Source organism: Bolinopsis microptera, chromosome 10 (assembly GCF_026151205.1).
Source record: "Bolinopsis microptera isolate Bmic1 chromosome 10, MBARI_Bmic_1.0, whole genome shotgun sequence".
In the NCBI taxonomy this organism is placed as follows: Eukaryota; Metazoa; Ctenophora; class Tentaculata; order Lobata; family Bolinopsidae; genus Bolinopsis; species Bolinopsis microptera.
This window is the reverse complement of record NC_087081.1, coordinates 12194845-12205454: the sequence shown is the minus strand read 5'-3', so window position 1 is coordinate 12205454 and position 10610 is coordinate 12194845.

Here is a 10610-nt window from a genome sequence, read left to right as displayed (position 1 = left end):
TTGTGAAAACCGTTATTCAAGATGACGTCCGCGGCAGTAAGAACTTCATTGCCTTGTACCAGATATACCTTTTGTAAAGAAGTGGATTTTTCTGTAGAAAGCAGACTTGAAAAGGAGTTATTGTTAGCGATGGATGAGATTCTGAGGATTTCAAAAATTGAAAGAGTGGAGGTGACCAAATACTTAAATATGCTGAATTTAAGCAATCAGAAACTAAACCAAACTAAACAATTGTGAGCAAAAACTGAACTATACCGAATAATTGTGAGCAAAAACTGAACTATACCGAATAATTGTGAGCAGAAACTGAACTATACGGAATAATTGTGAGAAGAAACTGAACTATACCGAATAAGTGTGAGCAAAAACTGAACTATACCGAATAATTGTGAGCAGAATTTGAACTATACGGAATAATTGTGAGTAAAAACTGAACTATACCAAATAAATGTGAGCAGAAACTGAACTATACCGAATTGCTATCGGTTGAAAAATAATAATAACCACTGTTAGGAGCCGCACGAAACTACGTGCAATCACACTGAATATACGGCCTCGAATCACTCGTGTAGTGTTACGTGTAGTGTTACATGTACTCATGCGGTGTTACTAGTTGGCATGGATGTAGTTCTCTATCAAATGTTACGTTCAGTGTTACGATTTTCAGTAATGTTACGTTCAATGTTGTTATGTGTGATCAGTAATGGCAGTTGACAATAACATGCTATCCTACATGCTATCCTGCATGCATAGCAGGCCTCATCAGATATCTCCCCGGAATTCTCTTCTTGTTGCCACGGCCCAGAAGCTGCAGACAAAGCATCTGTCATCTACATGACATCATTTTTTAAGACATCGCATAATCCAGCCTCTCCTACTCTGCTTAAGATTTACAGGTGAAGAATTTGATTGTAATTCAGTGAGAGGTTAGTGATCAAGGTTAGGGACTTGGGTTAGCCTCATTTACAGAAGGTAGCCTTTTAAAGAACAACGAGAAAAAAGAATAGGAAAAGTGAGAAATTTGGTCGAGCGATTTATTAACTGCAAACCTTAAAATGGCTATAACAATTCTAATTGGAGCTAGATGCTGTGTTACGTAGTGCGTCCTGTGTCGCAATGAGTTCAGAGAGTTGATTGTGTGGATATTAGTTGGGGGCGTGTGTTGTTTCCGATACACACAATATTGCAGCATAGACAACAGCACGGAGTAGCGACAAAGCAATATAGCCATGTATAGCGCCTTAAACATCACAACATCACGTGCTGCACCGTCCTAGACACTATCTTGGGGTTAATTACTTGGGCACTCCATACAGGGGGCATGCACCGACACAGAGAGATAGAGAGAGATAGAGATAGATATATATATATATATATATATATAGAGAGAGAGAGAGAGAGAGAGAGAGAGAGAGAGAGAGAGAGAGAGAGAGAGAGAGAGAGAGAGAGAGAGAGAGAGAGAGAGAGAGAGAGAGAGAGAGAGAGAGAGAGAGAGAGAGAGAGAGAGAGAGAGAGAGAGAGAGAGAGAGAGAGGAGGGGGGTGTTCACCGACACAGGGGGGGGGGGGGGGGGGGGGCGGGGGTGTTCACCGACACACAGGATTCATTCACACAGGGTAGAACAACTGGTCGAAGGTTTGGACGTTTGACGACCACCATCCTGAGCATACGAATCACCCTTCCTAGCTCAAAGATCAATCAACAGTTGACACTTTATAGAATAATGCTCCGCGGGCGCTTCTAAAAATAAAACAATTGAATTGAACAATAGTTCAAGCTGACCAAATGTGGAAGAGCTTTATGGCTATAACGTTATTGTTGACTGAGACAATTTTCGATACGAGTCATCTTCGATACGTACCTCTGACGGTAGAGCTCCCGCTTCCGAGCTCGCACTACAATGGGGAGGCCTGCCTAGGCCGAGATCACATTACAAGGGGAACCCTCGAGTAGCTGGGTGGGTGCGGACAAATATTTTCGGCTAATAATGATCAAGGTAGCATGAAACGTGAGTACGGTACTTGCAAAACCATAGCAGAAGGTACCGTATATTAATTATTCGGTGGCATGGTATGAACAGAAAACTACTACTCATTTCTCAAGATGTAAATATAGTATGGATATATGTGGATATATGTGGATATATGTGGATATATGCGAATATATATTCTAAATAAATAACAAACAAAACATTTCTCAAGATGTCCACTACATGATGTTGCTCTACCACTTTGATTTATGTCCCTTAAGCGCTTTTAACTACAGAGTACCGTTCACCGAACCTTGACTACGGCTTTGTTAACAAAGTTTGGCCGGTAGACCGTAGAGGGTCCACAGTAGTCCCATTACCTTAGTATTGCTGTACAACTACTACAGAAAACTACGATAATGTTTATATATCTGAAAACTATAGGCAAGTAACAATTCGGATCAGATTTCCAATACCAAATACGTCAAATCTGTTATTCAGATTTCCAATTCAACAGTCGTTTTTTACCGGTAACTAGTAAAACCGAAAGAAAGGTCGCGTTATCTGCCAATAGGTACTGTGACATGTTTTATATATCAGCAGATGATTTAAATAGACTGAACTGCAAACTATTGTAATGAAAAACAAGAGGACGAGTAAAAGTGAGCTTTAGTACACACCACAATGATATTTATAAACAGTGGTTTACAATATTTATATACAATAACAAACAGTGACCAACGATGTACAGGATATTTGTATATATATATATATATATACCTCCAATAGCGTGGTTTAAGTTTCGCAGTGGCCTAAACCAGCGTTTATAGTTATCCATTGTTTAAAAGTTAAAAAGGAACAATTAGAGTCTGTGTAATGGTCTGTTGGACTGTACAGTGTACCATGGTGTCACCCTCTGTCCTTCTATGTTCTAAATAAAGTTACTCGGTTAATGTGGCTAGTTAGGCTACGTGACGTCATCATATCATTATCAACTCTGATCTAATATAGTCATGTTACTGTTAGTGTTGTAACAATACCACTTTCTAAACAACTTTTATTGGTTTAGATATTTGACCAAAACCCATAATCATGGGTAGAGTGGACCGCTGCCAGTGTCTCTCTTTCCCAAACAAAAGGAAATGATATTAATTTGATTGACCGTTCTCAAATGCAAAATGATACCGAGAATGAAATCGGTCGCTCGCTTTTCCCATTCATTCACGGCTTACGAATTGTAATAAGTTTCGATTGATTAGGTACATCAATCAGATGCTGTAAAAATCTCTTTGGGTTGCGTTCGGGTCGATACCTAGTATTTCGGGGTAAGGGTGGTAGTTATTACTTATTGAATTAGCTGAAGTTTATTGAATCTTTATTGCTGAGTACAGCTGCCTTTGGGTATTTCTTCTTAATCTATTACAATTGTAAATGAATGGGAAAAGCGAGCGACCGATTTCATTCTCGGTATCATTTTGCATTTGAGAACGGTCAATCAAATTAATATCATTTCCTTTTGTTTGGGAAAGAGAGACACTGGCAGCGGTCCACTCTACCCATGATTATGGGTTTTGGTCAAATATCATCTCTTTTTGATTATAATGTCAGGGTACTTTATAAAGTCGAAATATAAACTGATATCTTCATTAATAAGGAGGAAGTTTCAACAATTTCGAAATTTTTCCTTTAAAAACATTTCCTTGTGTTTAGGTAAGCATATCGGTCGATCACTGACTGAATATGCCACTTAATACTCATTCAAGTTGGCATTAAATTCATTTATAATGACATTAAACTGTCGTGGCAAAGCAGAATTTGTTGGAAATCACAAATGAGCAAAATTCTCACCTTTCGCACGTGCAAACTTTGAGCGGACGTTGCGTGCGCATCCAATATTGAATCTCCGTAAAATTTTGCATGTAATTGTTGTATATATAGCTTGATAAGCATGCAAAGTTTCAAACTATTTCAAGAAGAACTGTTATCACAACGGCACTCTAAAGTTGACAGAAAATGACGAAAACAGCAATTTTCAGTGATTTTAGCAATTTTCTATCAATTTGGGCGTGTCCCCACGTGTGCAACTTTTCGATTTTTAACTTTAAAACTAGCCTAATGCACAATTTATATCTATAGGAAGCAGAACTGAGCTCCACAACCCAAGGCATGGCCCAACACCAGAGAATACTAAATCGCAAAATTGACGTTTTTATAAAATAATTCTTCAAAAAATCACAAACTTCAATGACGAATATCTTTATGAAGGAGCAAGCTAGAAAAACTTTCCGGTAGATTTTCAGAATGCTTGAAAATTTCCTCAGATTTTGAATAAAATTACTTTTTAATGGTGTAAAATCATTTTTAAAAGTTATTACTTTGTCAAAAATCAAGTTTTAAAAACGGTTAACTTGATGACGTCATCAAGGAGTGTTCATGACGTCAAATAATTTGTTTATACAATGTAAACTAAAGTGTAAACAATTATTTTCAAGACCTGTGGTCGGAAATGGCTGTATCTTTTATACTTTTGAATCTATGGACAATTAAATACAGGCTACAATTGACTGGCAAAGCGTCTATCCCTGAATATATATGTATATATGTATATATATATAAATAGATATCACGACAATCTGTCGTAAAACAGGGGTTCTAGAAAACCCACTTCCCGATGTTCCTGAAACCTGAAACTTTTTTTGCAGTCGATTTGGTCAACGTCTAGACGCCCTGAAAAATTTCAGATCTCTAACTCGATTTTAACATGGTTTTTAAGGCACCTGAATATGGCGATTTTGGGTTTTTTACCGAATTTCGTATAACAGTGCTGGCGAGTATTTTATGCAAATTTCTTAAAAATCTCAACATAACTATTTTTATTCCTGTCATCTTTGACATCAAATTAGAATGTTTTGAACTAAAAATAAATCTGCTGAACCACTTCCGATGAGTCTTAATGCCTGAAAAACTCCTGCCGGAGGCGGCGGCCTTCGGCCGCCGCCTCCGGCCGGAGTGCACGCTTCGCGTGCACGAAAGAGGCTTGTAACGTGTACCAAAGGGGGTATAATAGTAAAGGGGGTATAATAGTAACGGGGGTACATAGTATACCCACAATAAATGCACCGGTCGTGCTTGCCAGCACTGTGATCACAGGAGTACAGAGTTAACTAAAACTTATTAACTTCAATTTAATAAGTCCAGCCCTTGATTAACGGGTGATACTCGTAAAATATTTGTTCCATATATTAGATTTGGAGGACTTCGCCGCTTCGACGCGCCGCGCGAACTAGCATTCTTGCTTCGTATCGTCGATCGTTGCTCTGCTTCGCAGAGCGACGATCTCGATGGGTTGACCTTGAAGGTTGGAGTAAGACTAACAGCTCCGTGATTCGGAATAATTATATGCATAATGCGTCAGCGTTCAAAAATAGGTCATGTCATGTTACTGTTAATTGATTTCTATTGTCGGATTTTTTCCAGTTGTTCAAAAAGCAGGGTGTTATAATTTTTGGCGCTTAGACAATTTTGCGTAAAATTTTAGCTTACCCAAGCTTTTAGAAACGATCATTACTTGACTTCTGAGGGTCAGTTTCTTATGAGTATGCATGATGGATTGATGGAGTACAGTCTTGATCTTGATCATTCAAGAGATAATCTTTCATACTACAGTTACGTTCAGTCTAAAATCGAAGTCCGAAAGAAGTTAAATACAACACTACAATGTACGACATACATTGTACGTACCCCTTTCACGCTTGCTGCAGCATGCATGCAGTATTGCAGTACAGTGTTTTAGTTGGTTACTGGGCGGCGCTCAGCCTGTCATTCCGCCGAATCAATACGGCGGATATGATTAAAAACATAAATGTAAATGTAATAGCCTGGGGTCCCCAGGTAAAACGTTGGAGGAAGCTTTGCTACTTCGACGCGCCGGACCGTGCAATCGCGCAAACTATCATTGATCATTTTTGCTTCGCATGCGAACCAATTGCAAAACAACAATTTTAACCAAAGGCCGGGTTGACATTTTTTATTTCAAAATTCAAATAAACTTTACAGCAATGTATTATATTTTTTATTTCAAAATTCAAATAAACTTTACATCAATGTATTATATTACAGTTATATTTAGAAAATACCACAATATCTCCTCATGTGACTGTGAGGCAAAAATTGCTCTAACCAGAGCCCTCTCGCTTGCAGTAGCGCGCAACCGTGAAACAAGCGCGTCACGCAGTACGCGTAGACACATGGCTATGTGAACCCCACGACCAGGCAGCTGGCAGACAGTGGGATTTAAACCCGCAACCTCACGATTGAAAAGCTGGCGTTCTAACCAACTGCGCAACCTGGCCGTCAAATAAATAATCAAGAAAACAATTAATTAAAATTTGTAGGTTTACAACCTACCAGGACGTACCACCCGTTAAATGATGTGATACTGATGTCATAATTTTACTTTACTTTTAGGTAAACTTTGCCACATAACCATATTATCTTAAATAACTGATTGAAGTTGGGTACGTAAATGATGCTAGCCAGAATGACCTTACGAAGGAACATGTGCAAAAAAAATTGTAGACATTGAAGTGCTTACTTAACTAAGCCCCTTTTTTGTCTGTGCTTCAGTGAATATCAGTTTTCCTCATTTTCCTCCGGAATGATCCCTGGGAGATAGTTGATACACTTTCACAAGCAGGAGCCACTTTGGTCTACTTGCCATGCTGTGAGGTGTCTCAGCTACATGGGTTGGGGTCTCCCTTTTTTTTCTCCGAAAGTAAGTTTAATTTAATCATATTTTTGAGAGGTGTCTGTCGTCTGACCTTACAGTTAGAGAATATCCATTACTGAATTACATTTACATTTTTTTACATCAGTGATTTCTCTCCGTGGAGACAGAGGTGCGAGAAAAAACATTGTTGATCTAAACAGTCTAGATCTTAACTTGGAGCCACAAGGCCAAGGGTAATTTTTGATTTTTTAGGAAACTTTTTTAATTCTTATAGGGTAGATTTTATATAGGGTCATCGCTATATTATGTGTATATTGTTTGAATAATTTTATATATTCTCTTAAATTTTTTTTATATATCCTGTCATCACTCCTGGAGTAATGGATATTATATGTTTATTGCAATAAATATAATAATCAATAAATTAGAATAGAATCTTGTCTTCTTTTTCAGCTCACTCTTCTGAAACCTCTTCCTCTACATTCTCAACCTCATCATCAACTTCATCATCTTCATCATCAACATCATCACCCCTGTCTTCATCGTTGGTGGTGTGTGCAAGATTTAGGTCCAGTTCGTCAACAGGTATTGCTTTCTCATAATACCGTCCTCTGTGTCCTCTAACTGCAATCAATACTGTCTTAAGTAGCTCAAACCGCAAACGACGTCTTAGATTTACCATAATGAGGCTTTTTTCCTGGCTGGTCTTGGCTGCCAGAAGTGTTGCTACTCGTTTAAGGAACATGGTAGCCTGTGGGCCCATACCTCAGGTGGTCGAGAATACAAGGCCATTGCAGGTTCCTTTTTCGATCTGTACACAGCGGTCTCCATATTTCCTTTCTCTCTCTCTTATGCTTGTTGTACATCTTTGCTGGGGTGTTGTGATTAGCGTTGGATTTGGCTCCGGGGTGTGAAACCCTGATATCAAAAAATGCCATCTCCATTGGTGACCACAGACCTCTAGCTGCTATGTCGAGCCTTGCCCCATCATCCAGGATGGTATCAGGGCAAAGGCTTTCTCCAGTGCATGGCTGGAGTGTGGGCTCTACAACAACCTCATTACAGATTTTTTCAAGAATGCTTGCAACAGTGTCTCTCAGTCGGTTGTGTCTGCTGTTGACAAAGCCTCCTTTCTTGCAAATAAGAATGTGGTTGTAGGTGTTATCTTTACCACAAATGCATTTCTTGGCTATGTTGGCAATGGGTAGAGCATATCTCAGTGCTATAGCGTCTTTGAACCCTCGCTTGTTCAAGACAAAGCCGTACTTCTCATAGGGAAGTCCGGTCAGCCAGCTTGATGCACCTTTTTCTCATGCATGTGGGATCTTCTCACTGATCGAAGGTGGAAGATCGTTCATCAGCTGGTTTTTGAGTGACTCATATAATACCTCTTGGCATTAGACAGGCTAATGGCAGACTTGACTGCTTTCCCAGCCTCTCTGTTGGTATTGAGAGTGGTGTGTTGCTTCAGGATGTGGTCTGTAAGCTGCTGGTTAGCCATGAGTGAGTTCTTGTACTCATTATCAGCAATTTCTCAATGAAACGAAAAGTTTTCAATGAAACGAAAAGTTTTATTTTACATTCCTTTAATCATAAATAAAATAAGAGCTTAAACCACAAATTAGTTAGAAGTAAACTTGAGGAAATATTTTTGGTGATTGTATATAATTATTTAAAAAACTTTATTTGGTTGTTAGTATTTTTATTATGGTAAGTGGTTGAATTTAGTGAGACAAGGTCAGTTTCTCTATTATCTTAGAAAAATTTCTACTTTACAGTAGGCAATGCTGAGTGGCAGGAATGAGGGACCAAAACGCTTGGGGCTAACAATGGCCCATTTACAAACCACTTCAGACATGGCAATGATGTCATTTATGCTTAATTCGTCTGAAACTGACCCTACTGCACTTCTAACATTCTATAAAAATCTCTTCTAAAATAGGTACAAAAATCTACTGGATTGATGATTTTTATTCAATTACATTTACATAATGTTTCTCACTCCAGCTGCAGTCTGGTAGTGTTGAGTCTCATGAATATTTTTCTAGCTCTCTTTTTCCATGTTTTTGCCTCACAGGAGATATTGTGGTCTTTTCTAAATATAACTGTAATACATTGATGTAAAGTTAATTTGAATTTTGAAATAAAAGGCATTTAAATATAGACTATCGATTTATAAAATTTAAACATTTAAAATACACTAAATGAAATATTTTTAGAGTAACTTTTACTTCTGCTTTGGAATTTTATTTTATTTTAGAATTCATAGTTTAGGCTCAGCGCCGTTATTATAATAAGTGACTAGCACCGCGCTAATAGAAATTTATGATTGAGATGAATTTTCGAGTATTATATCTAATTTTCATGGGTTTATTATCGGATGTTCAAGTTTAACTACAGGGTGGGCCAAAAGTCAGTGTGCAAACGTTGGCCTTAATAGCTCAGTCACTGAGTGCCCAATTGAAATACTTCCTTCTGGTATGACTTAGTACCACCACTGGTTCGAGGAATTTGTCAACTCGAAAAATATTCGCGTTCATTTTTTTCAAATGGAGGTTCATTTTCACATTTTTTTGATAGTTTGGATAATCGGATCAAGCTAAATGTTATTGAATTGTGTTTGGCCATTCGAATTACGTTTGCCCTGAAAGAATGAGAGTTCTAGCTTCTCAGATGACCGAGATATGAAGCATAACAAGCTTGTTCATTACGTGTGATCAGGTGATTGGTTTACCTAATCACGTGATAAGGTTAAACATTATGGGAATTATTAAGGGTGCCCAATTAAGGTGTCGTGTCACTGTGTCACATAATCACCCAGTCAATTTGTTAACGAGATACACAAAATGCTTGTTAACTTCGTCATTTCTAATCCGTTTTGCCTCATTTTTTCAGATCATGTGCAACATTTGATAATCTACCGTCTCTAAAAAAATTAGTCGTTCAGGATTTTCAGAGAAAACAATATAGGTGTTTTAATATTGAATGGGCGTGGTCTAAAATATTCGAATTTTCAAATTTTGACGACGGAATCCTCGAACCAGTAAGTACAGTATGCCATCTGCAAAGCAACAGCTCTCAAATATAAAACTCAGCGGAGGTATAAGACCCAACGTTTGCACACTGACTTTTGGCCCACCCTGTATGTTTATTATGATATCATTATTCATTGTAATACTAATATGGCAATAAAATTTAAAGTTTGTTTTACTTAAAAAATTTTGTTTTACTATTGACCATCAACTCACTGAAATCTATCTATAGAGTATAGGCATGGACATTGTCCTTGTAGGTCGCCAGTTGACCCACCTCACTTTCACCGACATCTTAACGTCAGTGCGATCTCTGGATCTGTCTAAAAATGAGCTCAAGGAAATGTCTGCTGTCTTCTCCAAGTTAAAACGACTTGAACGCCTGGACATTTCAGATAATCAGATTGCTTTTTTGTCGTCAGAAATGAAGTGTTTGAGGTTTTTAAAGACTCTTATCATTAAAAAAAATCTTATCAAAAGTGTTGCTCTTGATTTTGGGATGTCACAGTCAATTGAAAAACTTAATCTTGCAGGTAACATAATTTTTATTTATCTTGACACATTTTATTATTTGCTTTAGTATCTTGAAGCAAAACTAACATCCCTTTATATTTAATGCCTACATAATATCTTGTGCTACAGGAATCAAAATCTTTTATTTCTTCATCTGCAATTGAAAATGACATGGCAAATAACCATTTATTGCTTCTATAATGTACAATTTTATTAAATCATGATACATTACCATATTCTGACGGGGGGAATGTTACAGGTAATCAGCTTCTAGAGATACCTATACAGTTCACCATGCTCACACGACTAGTTCACCTTAATCTGGGCTCTAATCGTATCGTGGCTATTCCTAAAATCATATCCAACCT